General features: G+C 31.0%; 1 long non-coding RNA gene across 2 annotated transcripts; it reads left to right on the forward strand.

The window, feature by feature from the left end:
- Positions 1 to 730: 730 nt before the first annotated feature.
- LOC143058540 (uncharacterized) lies at positions 731 to 12,399 on the forward strand. Of its 2 annotated transcripts, none has more exons than XR_012973109.1 (6): positions 731 to 807; positions 2,111 to 2,182; positions 3,358 to 3,532; positions 5,460 to 5,672; positions 6,413 to 6,519; positions 10,284 to 12,399. It is a non-coding gene; the product is annotated as an uncharacterized LOC143058540 (long non-coding RNA). The 2 variants fall into 2 exon arrangements; XR_012973108.1 differs by lacking the exon at positions 731 to 807 and adding an exon at positions 1,080 to 1,314.
- Positions 12,400 to 20,910: the final 8,511 nt, after the last annotated feature.

The following is a 20,910-nucleotide window of genomic DNA, read 5'->3' on the forward strand; positions in this document are numbered from 1 at the left end:
TTACATCGTTAGCGTTGTAAATGTTGAATTCTTAGCACTGAAAAAAGAATTCCAGTCAACTATATACTATCTGTACGTTTGTAGTATTATCTACACTGTAACAAGGTATGATTTAAAAACGGTAACGTATGATTAGTACACTGTTTGTACTCTTATAGTTTAGCTTAGTATATAGTTGTTATGTTTATTAAATCATGTGTGCTTCTACCATTCTACCGGTTTAAGGTAAGCAATTTATTACTAGTGTTTAAATTTTTTTGATGTTATTTTTTTTAAAAAAAGCTGGGAAAACGTCGAGCGCTGACAAAAATGTTGTACCCATTCTAGTCTTTAAGTGAATGTCCAAATTTGTCTTCTCTTCATAGCTGGCAACATTTTTTTCGTTGGTTGCAATACATTAATTATACTGTTATTTGTCTCATTCGAATTGTTTCACATTTTAATGTCGGGGTCTTTTAGGGCTGACTGTGCATATATGTATTTCTCATTTTTGCATATCGTACACCTGTAATTGCTTTCGTCTCCGTTTTGTTTTTATCTCTAACTGATAATTGTCTCATTGGCAACCAATCTTCAAAAATATTTACTTATGTAGACGTGAAATATTTAATGAATTCACGTAAATTGGCTAATCCTTTCATATAAGACATCATACCTTATGGTTTATATTTTCGTTGTATCATGTTTCTGAAGTGCGTCGACCGTATCAAGTATAGTTTTTATGAGAAAATACTTGTTATTGTACAGAGTGATATCAGTCGTATCGATATGGAATATCATTTGTTAACTTACTAGCTGATATAGTTGGTAAGTATTTCTAAATATGTTTGATTATACATTTTTTTTACAAACTCAACAAAATTAAAGTGTGAGCATATCACATTCTTTTACTTGAATTAAAATACAAAGGTTGAACAGTACAAATGACATGGTTAAAAGCAATAATATGAAAATTATCTGTATTAAAGGTATATAGTTTAGAATAATTTATTTGTTACAACTCTTAGTATCCATGTCTCTATCGTTGAACACTTTTTGTGTATTCATTACTTGTGTTAAATGTAAACATAATACACTCGTAGCGAGATATTTGAAAAACTATTACAAAGGATGCGGAACGTCAAACCTTGTTTTTACACAAAAGAAGCATAATATTAACTGAAAGGTCATTCTTTCATCAAACTGGAATTTGATACGGAAGAATTTAGTAACAACAATTTATATTTGCATTTCATTATTTACCTTGCTTGTCAATAGGATTCTTGATTGGAAATATATTATACTTTTGCAATTCATTGTATAGTACATCTCAGGGTAAGTGATACTAGTGGTAATCTCGTTACTTACACATCTTATTTTCGTAAAATATACTGTTTTATAGTGTTCCTTGTTAGATTGTGATGTAACATTATTGTTTCAGGAAACCATGAAGGTTTTTTTCGCATCTGTCCTAAGTCAGGAAACTGATGTTTAGCGGTTGTCGTTTGTTGATCTGATTCACAAGTGTCTAAATGGTTTTCCAGTAGTCAATTTTTGGGCCCTTTATAGCTTGCTATTCGATGTAAGAGTAGGCTTCGTTTTGAAGATCGCACTTTGACCAATAATGGTTGACTTTGTACAAATTGTGACTTGGATTGAGAGTCTAAAAGGCACTCATACCAAATCTTCTCAAATGTATGCATCAAGTCAGGTATAGGGCTATTGCTACAAACTAGTCCGTTTCTATGTGTGTTGAATTTTTTGCAGTAAGGTTGTTCCGTTGTTCTCCATTACAACTGATAATTTCCACTCGGTTTTATATTGAACTCGGATTTGTTTTCGCTTAATAGTTTCATTAAACAGAGGTTTACAAAATTTACTACTATCACTTATATTTATTCCAAGGGAATGCAAATAATACTAAGCCATTTATCAAACAAAAAAGTAGCTCAACACAGTCTGAATAAAAATCCAACAACATAGACAGAGAATGCCCGATGCAAATAAACGATATGATTATTCACAATTTCAAAATGTTTTATTTTCAATATATTATACATGTTATAATAATTTGCTTTAAGGATTGGTTTTTACTTTGAATTATTAACAATAAATTATTTATACTTTGCAGATAACATCGTGATGAAATACAGTATTTGTGTTTTTATTGAGCTGCTTATTTTTGTCTGCTTCTTCGGTAGAGGTAAGTAGATATATGACAGCCAATGAGACAACTCTCCATCCAAATACATTTTATAAAAGTAAGTCAAGGTACGGCCTCCAACACGGAGCTTTGGTTTACACCGAATAGCAAGCTACATAATAAAAATACTAGTGAAAAACCTTTCAAACGGGAAAACCAAATAAGGCACATATTTGTTTTCAAATAGACATTCACGTAATAGTTTTAAATTAATGGAACAAAACGAGCACGCAATTCTCTTTACGACAAATGATAAATACAATTGGTATCAAGTTAAAAGGTAATCATTGATACCTTATACATGTTATATACGTTTATATTTCCTTACAAAAGGATGATCATTTTTTTTGTATTAAGACCATATAGTATTTTAAGAAAAAATATATTGAGTAAACTTTGGAAATTTGGTGATTTGAAGTCAAATTTTTAGGACATTTTTCGCTTATTGTATGAGCTTTCTATACAAAAAGGCGCCTATTTCGAACGAATGCAATCAGTATATTTAAGGGGAAAAGATAATGGCATTTATTTTGAGATACCATTCAACAAGGATAAGGTGTATATAAAAATATAAGACAAAGTCTGGCATTGCCCATTTACTGTAATTTGACGTGAATTGTGATAAAAAAATTGTTGATTATCTTCTTTTTGAATAAACATGCCATGGTCAGCATGGTTAGCTGATTTCTTGGTCATTTTTTTTCTAATCTCTTATCAACAGAACGTCACAACAAAAGAAGCAAACCAGAAAGCAAAACAGAACAGAGATACGGTGAATTTGTTTTTGATTAAAACATTACGAATATGTCAAAGCCTCTGTGAAATGAATCTGTGAGACTCACACATGCTTAAACTCTGTATGTTATCACAACATACTATTTTGATATTTAAATAAGACATGTAATAATGTATACAGAGATTAAGATAGCAACAGAAAATAATGTCCGAAAAAAACAACCAACGTACGACACCACACAAAGCATCTGAAACGGTAATTTCTATTGATTCAATGTGTTTAAAGTAGACAGTTAAGCCTTTCTTCGTAAAAATTCCAATACAATATACAGCAACCACAGCCAAAACGTTCTTTGCTTGGCTTATACAGTAAACGAAAAGATGGAAAAAAAAACTAAATGTAATTATAATAAAATATATTTTTTTCTATTTAATTCCAGGGCTTCAAAACAAGATAATCTTTTCAATTCATGGTTCAATCAAAGAAAGAAACTTGCTAAATGGAGTAGTATCCACTTTGGTATCGAATCTGCAAAGTAATATATATTCCCTAGACTATGATTATAAAACTGGATATGTGTTTTTCCTGAGGCATAATAAAAACGACATTCGAAGGTAATCAATTAAAGTACTTTCTTATAATCTTGAAATTAATATATGTATGTGTATGTTGTCAAAATAGTTCCGTCTACATAGGACTCATCAGTGACGCTCATATCAAAATATTTATAAATCCAAACAAGTACAAAGTTGAAGAGCATTGAGGATTAAAAATTCCAAAAAGTTGTTCCAAATACGGCTAACGTAAGTTTTGTAAACAGGAAATTTATAATAATGACCATCATTGATATTCATGTCAACACCGAAATGTTAACTACTGGGCTTGTGATACCCTCGGGGACGAAAAGTCAGCAGCAGTGGCATCGACCCAGTGGTGTAAATAGTAATCAAAGGTACCAAGATTATAATTTAGTACGCCAGACGCGCGTTTCGTCTACATAAGACATGTATTGAAACATGCGACAGTGAAATAATAAGATAGGTTTGAGGAATCATACTGATAGGATGAACGCTAACAACTTTCAAATGTAAGTTAATAAGTTGATAATTTGTTCTTTGCATTATTAGTTGATTACATGGGATCAACACATTTTGTTTTATTTTTCATGACTATTTTTCATATTTTAATGCAATATCTTGGTCAATATTCTCACCTCTGACAAGAAAAGCGAAATATACCAGAGGGATATCCAAACTCATAGATAACAAATAAATTGACAACGACATGGCTATATAAGACAAAGATAAACAGACAAACAATCTTCATCATGAGTGAAACGAATATTTCATGTCTATAATAACATTTGCCCATATTGTGATGGCGTCTGTAAATCTTACGAAGGGCTTATTTTAACTTCAGCGCTTGTGACTTCTGGTTTACACTCAAGAAAATCGTGATAAGAAATATAAGTCCGGGACAATCGTATCTACTGGGGAAAATATAATCTGTATGCATGCGCAGCTAGAATGTTGCAACATAGACATAGATTCTACTTTGTTACTTTATAGTGTTGTGATATGCTCTGTTCTTATCAGGTAAGTCGTGTTCAACTGATTGCAACAAACAACATAATATCGTATAGGGATCGTAAATGAATGAAATTAATGGTCATGTATTGAAAAAAGTAACGGTGAAATAATAAGATAGTTTTGAGGAATCATACTGATAGGATGAACGCTAACAACTTTCAAATATAAGTTCATAAGTTGATAATTTGTTCTTTGCATTATCAGTTGTTCACATGGGACTAAAACATTTTATTTTATTTTTCATGCTTATTTTTCATATTTCTAATGCAATATCTTAGTCAATATTCTTACCTCTGACAAGAAAAAGCGAAATATACCAGAGGGACAGCTAAAGTCATAGATAAAAAATGAATTGACAACGCCATGGCTATTAAAGACAAAGACAAACAGACAAACAAAACTAGGGTGATCTCGATGCTCCGGAAATGTAAGCGTTCCTATAATCAATTGTACACGAAACAAAACGATCAGCAACACGAATCCCTCAAAACTGGGGTGATCTCGATGCTTTGAAAATGTAAGCGTTCCTCCTCCACATGTGCATGATGTTGAACCTGTCGTGTTACTCATGTTATTATAAACCCATGTTTATGTTAGGTCACATTCGTGAAAAGGGAACAGGCTTGTAGTTACGAGATTAGTAACTTATCCAATATCATATGTGAAACAGATATATCACAACGGCCCAGTAACTCGTTATGGCGTCCATAAAATTGTAAAGGGTAGATTTCAACCTCACAATTTGGAACTCTTGGTTTAATTGCTTCCTTCTGATCAACAACCCTTATTTAGGAAATTATGATAAAAAATACACGTTGGGAATATTGTACCAATTTGGTGATATATACTCCACATACTGGCGCTTGTTTTGTATGTTTTCTTTTTTTTAATTTTTGTAATAATTGTTAGGAAGTGTAAAATTATACAAAAGACTATTATTTACTTCTCATAGATTTCGTTATCCATCAGATACAGCTTATAGCACACAATTCGTAGCAGCTGCCAGGGAACCAATAGCTCTTGTTATTGACCCGTTATTGAATCATGTGTATTGGACTGAAATATACCAACAAAAGATATATAGATGTAATTTTGATGGGACAGATAAGATATTAATTCTTCAAGATGATCAACTATATGCTATTACATTAGATTATGTAAACAGGTATAAATTTTAAGCAAAAACTGTCTTTTTTCAAATATTGATATATATCTTTTTTACACAAGAAGTCTTAACAAAACAATACTATACATAAGAAGATTGGTTTTTTTTGGGAGGTCCGTCAAACGGTAATTTTACATCACCATTTTTTTCGTTATACTCGTGTCTAAGGTGACGATTTGATTTTGAATGAGTGATATCTATGTATTACTGATATTATTTAACCAACAAAAAATGAAGGTGATCCCGGAAAGACAAACAGAACCTGCTCCACATGTGGCACCGGTCGTGTTTTGTTCATTTTAGTTAATCCCGGTTACACGTCTAATTCAGTAAGACACAATCGTGGAAAGGTAACGTGATAGTATCCGTTATCATCTATCATCCATAAACGTCAACCAATTCTGATAATGTTTGAAATTAGACTGAATAAAAAAGCTTTTAATTGGATCTTACATCATAAATTAGAATCAGTTAATTTGTAAATGCCACAGAATAAACATGAGGGATTCGCTGTTGAATATACCCACATGATATAAACTTAATGATATCGAACAAAATGGAAAATACATCGACGTTATAAACATTTTTGTAAAAGAATTAAATGTGTTCATGTGATGGAAGCAAAGCGACATAATGTTCCTTTTAAAGAATATGCCAACACCTGATCTGATGTCGACTAACACCATCCATTCATAACTCTTTCAGGTTTGATTTCATTTCCTTTTATTATGTAATTGCAGCTGGTTGTATTATAGTACAAAGACAAACAAAATAAGAAGATATAGATTAACAAGTGGTGAAAAGCAGACTGTCAAAGAGTCGGTAGATGTCACTGGTTTGGGTATAGGTATGTACACACAACGGTTTGTGTTAAAAGAATAAGACGACATGTGTATAACATGTGTGGTTCCGATGATCGATAGCCTCGATCAAAAAAGAGAACTCTGGAAATTTTGTGTAATTATAAAAAAAAATTATGTCAAACTGTTTTAGCTCACTTGGCCATCACTTGGCGCCCGTTATTGTCCGTCGTTTGTTATCGCCTCTCCATTTTTTTTTTATTAAAGAAATCTTCTCCTCTGAAACTGCTGGGTCAAATACCTTCAAACTTTAAATGAATGTTCCTTAGGGTATCTTGTTTATTTATATATCCAAAGTTTTGATTCATCAACAAACATGGCAACCATGGCAAAAAATAAAACAAAGGGGTCAAACACAGTTTTCGGCTTATATTTTAAAAACTGAATAATTTAGAGCAAATCTGACTACGGATACAATGTTGAACAGGTAAAGACCCGAAATTTTTAGACAAATCAAACTAACCATTGTTGGGTTGGTGCCACTTATAAGTTAATTTTAAGGAAAGTATGCAGTGTTGGGTTATTATCTTGAATATTTTCGAAGATACAGATAAAATGCTACCAGAAAACATTTAGCAGAGTACATTGCAAAATCTACAAAAAAGTGAAAATTACCAAAATAGTCGATTGATCCCTTAGAAGTTATTGCCCTTTGAATACAAATTAACACAATTTGTTCAATATATTTGCTTACATTTAAAAATCGTCACCTGAAATGACTGGGCCTTATACTTCTCTACTTAATTGAATCTTCCTTAGGGTAACTGGTTTATAAATTCTATCTGAAATTTTATCAACAACTATCAACACACATGACCACTGTTGCTAAAATAAGAACATAAGAGTCAAATGCAGTTGTTAGCTTATATCTCATAAACTAAAGCAGTTAGAGGAAACATGAAAGGGACTTAACGTGATTATTAGGTACATATATATCTGTTATGAAGTTTTCAGGCCAAATACAGAATGTATTGTTGGGCTACTGTAAGAAGGTTGTTTACTTTAAAGACATTTTCCTTTTTCTTAATTATTTTATTTAAATTTGTGCAGAGTTATGCTCCTTTGACTTAAAAAATCCCTAAAATAATCAGTTGTCCGCACTTTTTTTCTCTCTTGAAGATATTGATTTGATAATTGATGTATAGTTTTATCTTGACACGTTATAGTTGAAGTTTGATGTTGTCCTTGTCTGATGATTTTGTTTAGAGTTATGGTCCTTAGACTTAGAAAATTCACCCAAATAACAAGTTTCCTGCACTTTTTGTCATCATACTTGAGGATATTGATTTGAAAATTGTTATATAATTTTCTCCCGACAAGTTACCGATGAAGTTCAAATGTTGTTCATATCTGATTATTTTCTAGAGTTATGGTCCTTTGAATTAGAATATTCACTGTAATAATCAGGTTCAACACTTTTATTTGTCATGCTTGAAGATATTGACTTGATTTAGTTTACATCATGCAATTTATAGATCAACTTAGAATTTTGTTCCAATACAATATTTTTTAACCAGTAGGGGATTATGTATTATCACAGAATGCTTGTTATATTTTGTTTCTTAAACACAAATAACATAATTTGGATATTTATTTTGAGGCATAAATGACCAAAACAAAAACAATTTTAGTAGCATTTTTAGGCAAACACCGATATACCTTATAATTCAAAAATATAAATCATTATTGCTGAATGAATTGAGCTAAATAAAATCAGATGAGCGATTCAGGCTCTTAAGAGCCTCTTTTTTGAGGTGGCAGCCGGACGTTTTTCAATCTAGTTGGCCATAATATAAAAACAACAAATTTGTTTTTATTCATAATATTTATAAATCTGAAGCATTGATGTAGTATTGATAAATTATGTATTACATTTATATGTAAAGTAAAACCACGAAAAGAATATACAACAATGTATTTTGAACATGTAATGGAAAAAGAGTATAGGAGCGTTATGTCACCATTCGTTTGCTTACTAAAATTAGTTCACGTTTATGGAAGGATACGAAATTACGCCTAACCCTAGTACCATAATCTCGTTTGAAAGTACATTTCCATTTGATGAGGGACTTTCCGTTTTGAATTTTCCTCGGAGTTCAGTTTTTTGCGATTTTACTTTTTCCTTAATATTATTAATTCGTATATTTTAACAAATTTGATTCGTTTAGGGATAGTCACATGTTAAACTATATTTTTGAAGGTAGAGAGAAAACGGCGGATAGCAAAAAGCATATTGCACTGTTATTTTTAGAATATCTAGAAACCGATTTACTTGGTGACGTCATGTAATGAATTTCATGATGTCTTTAAACGTTTTGAAACAAAAGATATCTGTGATCGATTTTTTGACGAAATTTTTTTTCAAATACATAAGATGTCAAAAAAATAAATTAAAAAGAATTAACAACTTATATGTTGTTATTGTCAAGGAAACAAATTAATAATATAACAAATATAGCCTTTGTATAAGGTCAATACAGGATATATCGACCCAAAGAAGTATATCGACCTCGGACTTCGTCCTCAGTCAATATACTTCTTTCAGGTCAATATATCATTGTATCAACCTCATACAAAGGCTATATTTTTATAATATTTCCTTAAGCGAGTATTTTATGAATTGAGAGCAACCAATGTTAAACAATTACAGTTGAGCTATAATTCAAGTTTCTATTCTCTAACAAAAGAGTAGTTAAATTTGAGAAGGTCAACATGACAATGATAATATAAAAAATAGGCAAAGGGCATCTATAGCATACTTACATATTACACAGTTCCTATTGATGTACAACTCTTTGAATCTCAGCAAAAAAAGCTTTAAATTACATTTTGGGTATTTCTATTTTTGGTAGAACTGGTAATAATTATGCAGATATTTATTATTAAGTTTTAATTTTCAATTTTGTAGTATCATTCAATAGAAATTCTAAATTAACATTTAAACACTAGTTCAGATAAAATCAGAGATAACTAACCAATCAATTTTGAGTATAAGTTTTAGACGCAACTTCCTTGCAGTTTGTTATGATGTAAGACTGGTGTTGATTCCAAGAAAAAAGATCAATTTCAACCTTTGTTGCAACGTTCGATTTGAGAAAGTATAGTGGGCAATGTTGATTACTGCGAAACTATATTCAAAATCATTGTTGAACCCGATATCTAGGCTGTTAATAAACAATTTTATTATCATTATACGTATAACTAGTACTATGTGTGTATTTATATCATTGTGTTATGTATTACCTGTAATTACCAATAAACACGGCAATTAATCGTTTGTAAAATGTGAACAAGTAAATGGGTTTATTATATTGCAATATAATAACGACTTGAATGCCATGTGACACCATATTTAAATATTCAACTATCAAAACTGAATTAAATCGCTGTTTCTTTTGTCTAAGTACTTATACAGATATTGTGACTTAATATACAAATATCTTATCGTAAATTAATGAGCAACAGTTTCCATAACGTAAAGGAAATAGGAAAATAATATCACCATCATATATTGTCAAAGTGCACATTTCGTTTACACAAAAGATGCCAAACGTTTTACCTTTAATTCCCCTTTTTACCTAACTGAAATTGAAACAAAAATCCAAGAACACCATTGCGATTTCAGATAATAAGTGTGTTTATTATATTTCAATATAATAACGACATGAATGCCATGTGACACCATATTGTAATATTCAACTATAAAAACTGATGTTTAATAATGAATCCAAGACCACCATTGCTATTTCAGATGCTTATAAGAATCGTTTGTATTGGATGGAATATCAAAAAGGGGATTTAGAATCTTCTGATCTCAATGGAGCTAATGCTATCAAAGTTGTCAGCACGAATAAAACCAGAACAAACATAGGAATTAATGTTTATGGTAGCAAAATATATTGCTCAAGTGGTAATCAAATATTAAAGGTCACAGTATCACCAATTACAATGGCAGAGGTCATACACACAGATACGACTGGAATTAATAGTGTACTTTTTCATGATGGTAAGAATAAACGTATTAGAAAAAAGGGTTAAAATTAATTATCTTACATATTTGTATAATGTTTATATTTGTCGATCGATCTAAATAAAATCAAATTAACGATACCACTTTTTTTTCTGCACAAAATTAAATTTCACTAATTGCAAATGATAAACATAACATGTATCAACATACTTCGGGTTTAGAAAAAACTCTCTGCTAAATCTTGAACTGTTTGAAAATTAAGTCGATATAAAAAACCCTACAAAATAGACTAAAATCATCTGTTATTTCGTATTTGAATGTTCGCAACTTAATCAAAGAATGATACATATACATGTTTGCATGCATTTGTCGATATATATCCAGACAATAAATTAAATATTTTAATGATAAGATTACATGACACATAAGCCAAATAGGTTAAAAAAATTTCGATATGTCTAAACGAATCAATTCATATATGGTTGGCTATATCTTTTAATTTGATGATATGAAATTCAATATGTGTAAATAGTAATTTGTCACATGCATACCCACAATGTATATTGCCCCTAAATAAGGATGAATATGTTAAAATAATGTTTGCATCAAAGTGTTTGAATTATTGACCTAAATATATAATGCCTATATTATATAGTTATATCATTTATACAATTTTATCTGCAACTTTTATCTGTCATTCACTAACGATGATTACCTTTTTTTTTGTGTCTATGTCTCAATATCGGATAATAGTTATGTACTGCTTGTGCTTTACAACTATATGATCAACATTATCTCATAACTATTAATTCGCATTAAGGTGGTACCTTTCACTACAGGGAGATAACTCTGTAAAATCATCTAAACGTTTTAATTACGTTATAGTGTAAAGGGAATATTAAGCTTGTCAATGATCAAAATCAGTGTTTGTCAAATTGCTATATAACCAGTGTAATATTTCTGACAAAATGGTTGGTTCAAAATTTTGTTTGTTTTTATATATTTTTGTCAAAGGGTGAAAGTAAATACTTTGTCAAAATTTTATGAAAATTAAACGAGCTAAATTAATTTTAGTGAAAGTGTTGGGTACCACCTTAAATTAAAAGAATGTTAACGCTAACTACCACTAGTATCTAGCTTCATGTATGCACTTTTGTTTTTATCAATTTTCGTAGAATGATGAAACCTTGCATTTTCGTAGATACCTTATTCGTCGTAAATGGTAAGTCTTCATACATTCATATAGAAACTTTGTAGTTCGTTAAACATTAAAAATTCGGGGTTTATATTAAACAGCTTAATTAACGAAATTGTTATACAACCAATATTAATGTTAAAAGATGTCTATGAATATGAGAGAGCAGTCATTTATTCACGCTCCAAACTCAGACATCAGGGGTTGAAGTCATAAAACTTTGCACAGTGCTCGAAGCACAAAAATCATGCTCCAAACCTAAAATCCAGCATTTTGATTGGTTAATTTTGGAGTATGAGTACAAATAAAAATTTAGTCGAAAGTTTTATGACTTCAAGACCATATATGAGTTATCAATGAACAAAACAACCTAGCCAACCTAATAGTACAACCGAATAAGCATACGCTACTTTGTATACCTACACGATCAAGTGAATCAATTTCCAGTTAAAAAAGGAAACAATAATAAAAAATAAAATAAACTGCAGATCTCTGTTCTTTCGAAAATCTAATTTCGAGGGCATTGACAATGAACATTAGTGACATTTTACAATATAGTTAAGATGTTTTCTAGATACTTAATTACAAGTTAACATCAATCTTACATGTCAAGTTGTGTCATACATTTTTAATGTTTGGTTTGACTAATTTGATCATGTGATATTTGAAACAAAACCTGTATCCACTTTCTTTTTTTCGAATTATATTACTCCATGAAGAAATGGTTTGCAAATCAATGAACGTCATCTTATGAATTATTGATATTTGATTATACATATGTTTAAATTTGTACATGTTAATATAATGATTTTAAACAAACATATGTTTTATTGATTTGATATAATCATGATTCCCTGTTCCTTAAGGACATGAGTTAAAATATGAGGTTTTTACAAACATGAACTTAATTAACTCTTCTTGTATTCACAGGTGAGTAATTCAAATAGTTATCAAAGGTACTAGGATTATAATTTAGTACGCCAGACGCGCGTTTCGTCTACATAAAACTCATTAGTGACGCTCTGATCAAAGTGTGTTATATAAACTAGCACAAACATGTTTAAAAGTACATATGCACAACCAAATGATTGTTATTTCAAATTGATTTTAAATAAGAAGATATGGTTTTTTTTAAAATATACACATATTTTTTACAACTTGTAACTTGGAACGTAATTTGTGTTACTAGCACTCATACCATATCTTCTTATATCTACAGTTAAACTGAACACACTTTTTTTCTTATTATTTTTCGCGCACATGTGATACTTGCAAGTGTGTATCAACTGCATAACAGCTTTTTTATCCGCAGACTAGAATATACAGAGTATATCACATTACACAAACACTTGTCTACAAAATAATAAAGTAAATTATACACAAAACTAAAATATAGAGTATCCAACGACGAAACAGAATCAGTACATATTTTTTTAAATGATATGAGTATACAAACAAGTGTTTACGTGAATCCTGTTACCTGTATTTTGAACAAAGACATTTTATTTTTCATACGAAGATTTTGCTTAACGTACCGGACTTACAGATTTTAAATTAACCATCTGTTGAATATATCCAACATTGTAAGTATTGTTAATTTAAAGTACATGTTCAAATTAGTGAAAATAGAAACTTATGATATTCCAAAAATTTCTTAGTGTCATATGATGCGTACAATTCATAATCGTAGTCCTTAATTTCATTTTTCTATTTTTTCTATTTTGTGTACTTTTATGTACCTACTTTCGTTTGTCTTTTTCTTTGTAAGCCATGGCGTTCTTCGTTTATTTATTATCTATGACTCAGAGTGTCCATTTTGTATCTTTCGCCCCCGCTTTCATATTTTTTTCTAAACGATGATTTATCAGATCTTCTATGTGTTTGATTGTCAATTCTGGCATCTTAAAATTCACAGACATGTGAACAAAAAGACATCATTGAACACATTTATTTAAACAATCATGTGTAAATGTCCCCTTTAAAATATACAGACTCTTCCTTAACGTACGGCATCAATTGTATGCAAAACAAACGTACACGCGACATCAAATAACGTTACCTAAAAGCGAATACAGGGTAGAAACTATAACGAGAGTATTATAAGCCAAGTATAATTTATGAGTTTTTACATTGCGTGTTGAAGCTATAAACAGGTGTACAGTTGAGGTGAATGGAAAACATATATTTATCATGTTTTATGTCCTATAATTGTTGATTAACTATATGGAAGCCTACACGATGACCTTCATTTTGTTAATTTACATGCAATTTATCAGTAATAGAGATTGTTTCCCTGAATATCATACAAAACTTCATATTTTAAATATTTATATTTATATTTGATAGATATGTCGGCAGTGGAAATAATTGATCACAACTACACTTCTTGAACTTTAAAAATGAATGGCACGAAAGAAGAGCGTATGGGTTTGTAAAAGACACACTACATGCGGTGAAGCCAAATTCTGGAGTTATCTCGTATTTCAAATTTTTACCAAAAGAATGATTACAAGGACTTTCATTAATTTAAATGAAACATTTAAAGGAATAGTAACAGATATGAGAATGCAAGAATGAGTACCACAACACATTTATAATACACACTAATAACACAATCGGAAAAGCTTGTGAACGTAACACAGACTATGATGTTAGTAATAAATATATTCAACAGGGGACATTCGAAAAATGTAAATTGAGATTACATATATATGCATTAGCCATACTGCTGTTCAAGTATTTTGGTCAATGGCTTTAATTACCAAAGCAGAATATAAGCCAACTTGTGTTTGAGAAGTTCTAAAAGAAACTTGAACAAAAACATTTACCGTCTTAAAATGCAAAAGGCGATTTTAGTAGGCTGTTTTCAGTGAACAATACGTCAGAACGTGCATGCATTAAACAAATGTGTGTGTTGACATGATTCGATTTAATTGTACCATCTTGAAATAATACAACTGATAAACTATATTTTACTGAACAATTTCTTGATATAGGATTTAAACAAGGATGTTCTTTTTAATTTATTTATTAAGTTCGAAAACAGGCAATTCATACGTTTTTCTTTCATTATTACATGTTTGTGTAATATTGAAAGCTATTTCGTAAATAGGTAAGCATTAACTGCATAATACATTTCTGTGTCATTTGGTCTCTTGTGGATATTGTCTGAATTGCAATAAACCACATATTCTTTTTGCATAGTTAGTCAATTAAAAATAATCATGAATTTATATTGATATAATGTACACTGCATGACATCATTCATTGTAAATACGGAAACTCCCTTTCCGTTCCGATGGAGAAGTTATCAAACTAACTTTAACCGATTATACATTTCTATTGTTTGTGTCAGATAGTACAGATACATACATTTACTGTAAATAATAATGTTTAAAGAGATAGTCTAATTGTTTAAGTAGGTTTGCATTATGGTTGAGATGAGTATCTAAAGAACACAAAATAAAGAAAAGCATTATGAGCTGTAACACTATCAAGAGTAGAGTACAGTTGGGTGCTTAAAGTAAAATCACAAAAAAACCGAACTCCCAGGTCAATTCAAAACAGAAAGTTGTTAATTAAATGGCAAAAAACAAAAGCTCAAACACATCAAAAGAATGGATACACACTAAATTAAAAGAACATAGTATACTGTGATGGTTCAATATAAAGATTGATATAACAGGGCTCTTGAGTAGTAAGACAAGAGACTATTGGGGTGCTATGAAATACACAAAAAAATAATTGGATCCGAAAATTATAAGGAAAATATATTGACGGGATGCCACAGAACAAATAAAAGAGGATACTAGTAATGTGAACATATAAAACAAAGAAAAGAGAATAACATGAGTAATGGGTTGCTACACTATAGAGAATAGACACTAACATGACTAATGAGGTGCTACTCTATAAAAATATAGAATACTTGGATGCTACACTACATTTGTAAAGAATAGAGAATGTTAGAGATCTAACAACAAGTAGAAAGAAATGGGGTACGACAATACAAAGAATGTAGAATAATGGGGTACGACAATACAAAGAATGTAGAATAATGGGGTACGACAATACAAAGAATATAGAATAATGGGGTGCGACAATACAAAGAATATAGAATAATGGGGTACGACAATACAAAGAATATAGAATAACGGGGTGCGACAATACAAAGAATATAGAATAATGGGGTACGACAATACAAAGAATATAGAATAATGGGGTACGACAATACAAAGAATATAGAATAATGGGGTGCGACAATACAAAGAATATAGAATAACGGGGTGCGACAATACAAAGAATATAGAATAATGGGGTACGACAATACAAAGAATATAGAATAATGGGGTACGAAGAATATAGAATAACGGGGTACGACAATACAAAGAATATAGAATAATGGGGTACGACAATACAAAGAATATAGAATAATGGGGTACGACAATACAAAGAATATAGAATAACGGGGTACGACAATACAAAGAATATAGAATAACGGGGTACGACAATACAAAGAATATAGAATAACGGGGTACGACAATACAAAGAATATAGAATAATGGGGTACGACAATACAAAGAATATAGAATAATGGGGTACGACAATACAAAGAATATAGAATAATGGGGTGCGACAATACAAAGAATATAGAAACATGGGGTGCGACAATACAAAGAATATAGAATAATGGGGTGCGACAATACAAAGAATATAGAATAACGGGGTGCGACAATACAAAGAATATAGAATAACGGGGTGCGACAATACAAAGAATATAGAATAACGGGGTGCGACAATACAAAGAATATAGAATAACGGGGTACGACAATACAAAGAATATAGAATAACGGGGTACGACAATACAAAGAATATAGAATAACGGGGTACGACAATACAAAGAATATAGAATAATGGGGTACGAAGAATATAGAATAACGGGGTACGACAATACAAAGAATATAGAATAATGGGGTACGACAATACAAAGAATATAGAATAATGGGGTACGACAATACAAAGAATATAGAATAACGGGGTACGACAATACAAAGAATATAGAATAACGGGGTGCGACAATACAAAGAATATAGAATAACGGGGTGCGACAATACAAAGAATATAGAATAACGGGGTACGACAATAAAAAGAATATAGAATAACGGGGTACGACAATACAAAGAATATAGAATAACGGGGTACGAGAATACAAAGAATATAGAATAACGGGGTACGACAATACAAAGAATATAGAATAACGGGGTACGACAATACAAAGAATATAGAATAACGGGGTACGACAATACAAAGAATATAGAATAATGGGGTACGAAGAATATAGAATAACGGGGTACGACAATACAAAGAATATAGAATAATGGGGTACGACAATACAAAGAATATAGAATAATGGGGTACGACAATACAAAGAATATAGAATAATGGGGTACGACAATACAAAGAATATAGAATAATGGGGTACGACAATACAAATAATATAGAATAACGGGGTACGACAATACAAAGAATATAGAATAATGGGGTACGACAATACAAAGAATATAGAATAACGGGGTACGACAATACAAAGAATATAGAATAACGGGGTACGACAATACAAAGAATATAGAATAACGGGGTACGACAATACAAAGAATATAGAATAATGGGGTACGAAGAATATAGAATAACGGGGTACGACAATACAAAGAATATAGAATAATGGGGTACGACAATACAAAGAATATAGAATGATGGGGTACGACAATACAAAGAATATAGAATAATGGGGTACGACAATACAAAGAATATAGAATAACGGGGTACGACAATACAAAGAATATAGAATAACGGGGTACGACAATACAAAGAATATAGAATAACGGGGTACGACAATACAAAGAATATAGAATAACGGGGTGCGACAATACAAAGAATATAGAATAACGGGGTACGACAATAAAAAGAATATAGAATAACGGGGTACGACAATACAAAGAATATAGAATAACGGGGTACGACAATACAAAGAATATAGAATAACGGGGTACGACAATACAAAGAATATAGAATAACGGGGTACGACAATACAAAGAATATATAATAACGGGGTACGACAATACAAAGAATATAGAATAATGGGGTACGACAATACAAAGAATATAGAATAATGGGGTACGACAATACAAAGAATATAGAATAATGGGGTACGACAATACAAAGAATATAGAATAATGGGGTACGACAATACAAATAATATAGAATAACGGGGTACGACAATACAAAGAATATAGAATAATGGGGTACGACAATACAAAGAATATAGAATAACGGGGTGCGACAATACAAAGAATATAGAATAATGGGGTGCGACAATACAAAGAATATAGAATAACGGGGTACGACAATACAAAGAATATAGAATAATGGGGTGCGACAATACAAAGAATATAGAATAACGGGGTACGACAATACAAAGAATATAGAATAATGGGGTGCGACAATACAAAGAATAGAAAATAATGGGGTACGACAATACAAAGAATATAGAATAATGGGGTACGAAGAATATAGAATAACGGGGTGCGACAATACAAAGAATATAGAATAATGGGGTGTGACAATACAAAGAATATAGAATAACGGGGTACGACAATACAAAGAATATAGAATAACGGGGTACGACAATACAAAGAATATAGAATAACGGGGTACGACAATACAAAGAATATAAAATAACGGGGTACGACAATACAAAGAATATAGAATAATGGGGTACGACAATACAAAGAATATAGAATAATGGGGTACGACAATACAAAGAATATAGAATAACGGGGTACGACAATACAAAGAATATATAATAATGGGGTACGACAATACAAAGAATATAGAATAATGGGGTACGACAATACAAAGAATATAGAATAACGGGGTACGACAATACAAAGAATATAGAATAATGGGGTACGACAATACAAAGAATATAGAATAATGGGGTACGACAATACAAAGAATATAGAATAATGGGGTACGACAATACAAAGAATATAGAATAATGGGGTACGACAATACAAAGAATATAGAATAATGGGGTGTGACAATACAAAGAATATAGAATAATGGGGTGCGACAATACAAAGAATATAGAATAACGGGGTGCGACAATACAACAAATAGCGAATAATGGGTAGTGACAATACAATGAATAGAGAAACATGGGGTTAAGAAATAGAATGAATATAAAATAATTGGTTGCGACAATAACAAGAATAGAAAATAATGGGGTGCGACAATACAAAGAATAGAAAATAATGGAGTTAAATAATTCAATGAATAGAAAATGTGCTGCGACAATACAAATAATAGGAAATAATGGGGTGCGAAAATACAAAGAATAGAAAAGAATAGAAAATAATGGGGTTCGACATTATGGAGAATAGAAAACAAAGGTGTTTGACAATACAACGAATAGAGAATAATTGGGTGCGACCATATACAAAAAATATAAAGATGCTGGTATTAAACAATATCAGGAATAAAAAATAACGAAGTGTTGTAACATGGAAAATACAAAATATTGAAATGCTGGAATAAGAAATAGGGAATAATAAATTGCTTCATAGTGTTGAATTATAGGGTGTTAAAATATGAAGAACATAGTAATAGAAGTGGTATAAATTTAGATAGAGAATAATGATGTGTGACATGTAGGTTTCATAGAGTAGATGATAATAGGGTGCTACATATACGAGAGTTAACGATTAAAATGGTCCTACAGAATACAATTAAAGACATACGGATTGCTCTTCTGTTTAGAAAAAGGCCGTAGTACGATTCTACATTATTTGACCATTTGTGATAATAAAGCTATGCAACTGTTTCAGTTTTATACAGCCCTTGGATGGTGTAAACTTCCCAAAAAACCGTGTATGGTGTAATGGTGTATGGCATATGGTGCAGTGGTGTAAGGTGTATGATGCTATGGTGTATGGTGTAAGGGGAATGGTGTGATGGTGTATGAGGAATGGTGTGATTGTGTAACGTGCGATCGGGAATGGTGTGAATGAACGGTGTACAACATTTCATTGGTTGAAAACGAAGTTCATTTTATTTTAATTTTTCGGATTGTAAACATAAACAATATTAATAATCTTATTTTGAAATTTAATTGCGTTATGGGTAATTTTGGATCGTGTAGATAGAATGGGGAATGGTGTATGGTGTAATGTGTAACGTGTAATGTGTAATGATACAAGGTGTATGGTATAATAGTGTATGGTGTATGGTGTAATGGTGTATGGTGTTAGTGGGAAGTTTACACCATCCAAGGACTGTACATCCTTTGGTTTCAAATATTCTCATTAAATGAAGGTAAATCAAGAAGAGCTTGTGGTTCGAACGCATTTATTAGATATGTGATGTTTTCATTATTTATGAAGAATAATTAATAATCAGATACCATTTGAAACCGTTCACATCTCAGGCTGAATGAGCCTATCAACCTAAAGTCAATTCGATATTTCAAATGTACGCTTTATGGACATTCATTTGGTATGTAACGTCAGAGAAGTTTTTATGTGTTTGTACTAAATGATCCCAGACCCTCCAACTGGAATGAAAAGCGGGATAAAATTTCATTTTTAAGAAGAGCGCATCTATACGTTCATTTTGATATATCAAATGACCGTATTTGACAAATATTCGAAAAGGATGCAATTTCAACTGTAGAGATAAAACAACTTATGAAAAAATCAATGTGAATTAAAAAAGATTAAAATGATCCCATTTTCATTGAATGGTTTTGGTTATTTAAAAAGAAAGAAAACTCTTCAATTTCAAAAGATTGCAGGTGGAAAGCTGTTTTTATACAGAAAAAAAGGATGTCTCCATTCGCAAAATTTCAAACTGCATTATCTTCATAATAACAACAACTATTTCAAATCATCTAAATGGAAAGTGAATTGCAGTTACTCACAAAAACAATAGATACTTGGGATTATTTAAAAATCATGAACGTCACGATGAATAATCAAACATATGATGCGATACCAGACATGAAAACCGAAAGTGGTTGAGATTGGAGACTACCAGCATTCAACTCAGGATATTTTGACCTGTAAATATCGCTAGGTCGAGATCAAAATACATTGTGAAGGTAAACATATAATTTAATCAAAAATTATTTCGTCTTTAATTTTTTACAGATGGTCG

This window comes from Mytilus galloprovincialis, chromosome 14 (assembly GCF_965363235.1).
Source record: "Mytilus galloprovincialis chromosome 14, xbMytGall1.hap1.1, whole genome shotgun sequence".
NCBI lineage: Eukaryota > Metazoa > Mollusca > Bivalvia > Mytilida > Mytilidae > Mytilus > Mytilus galloprovincialis.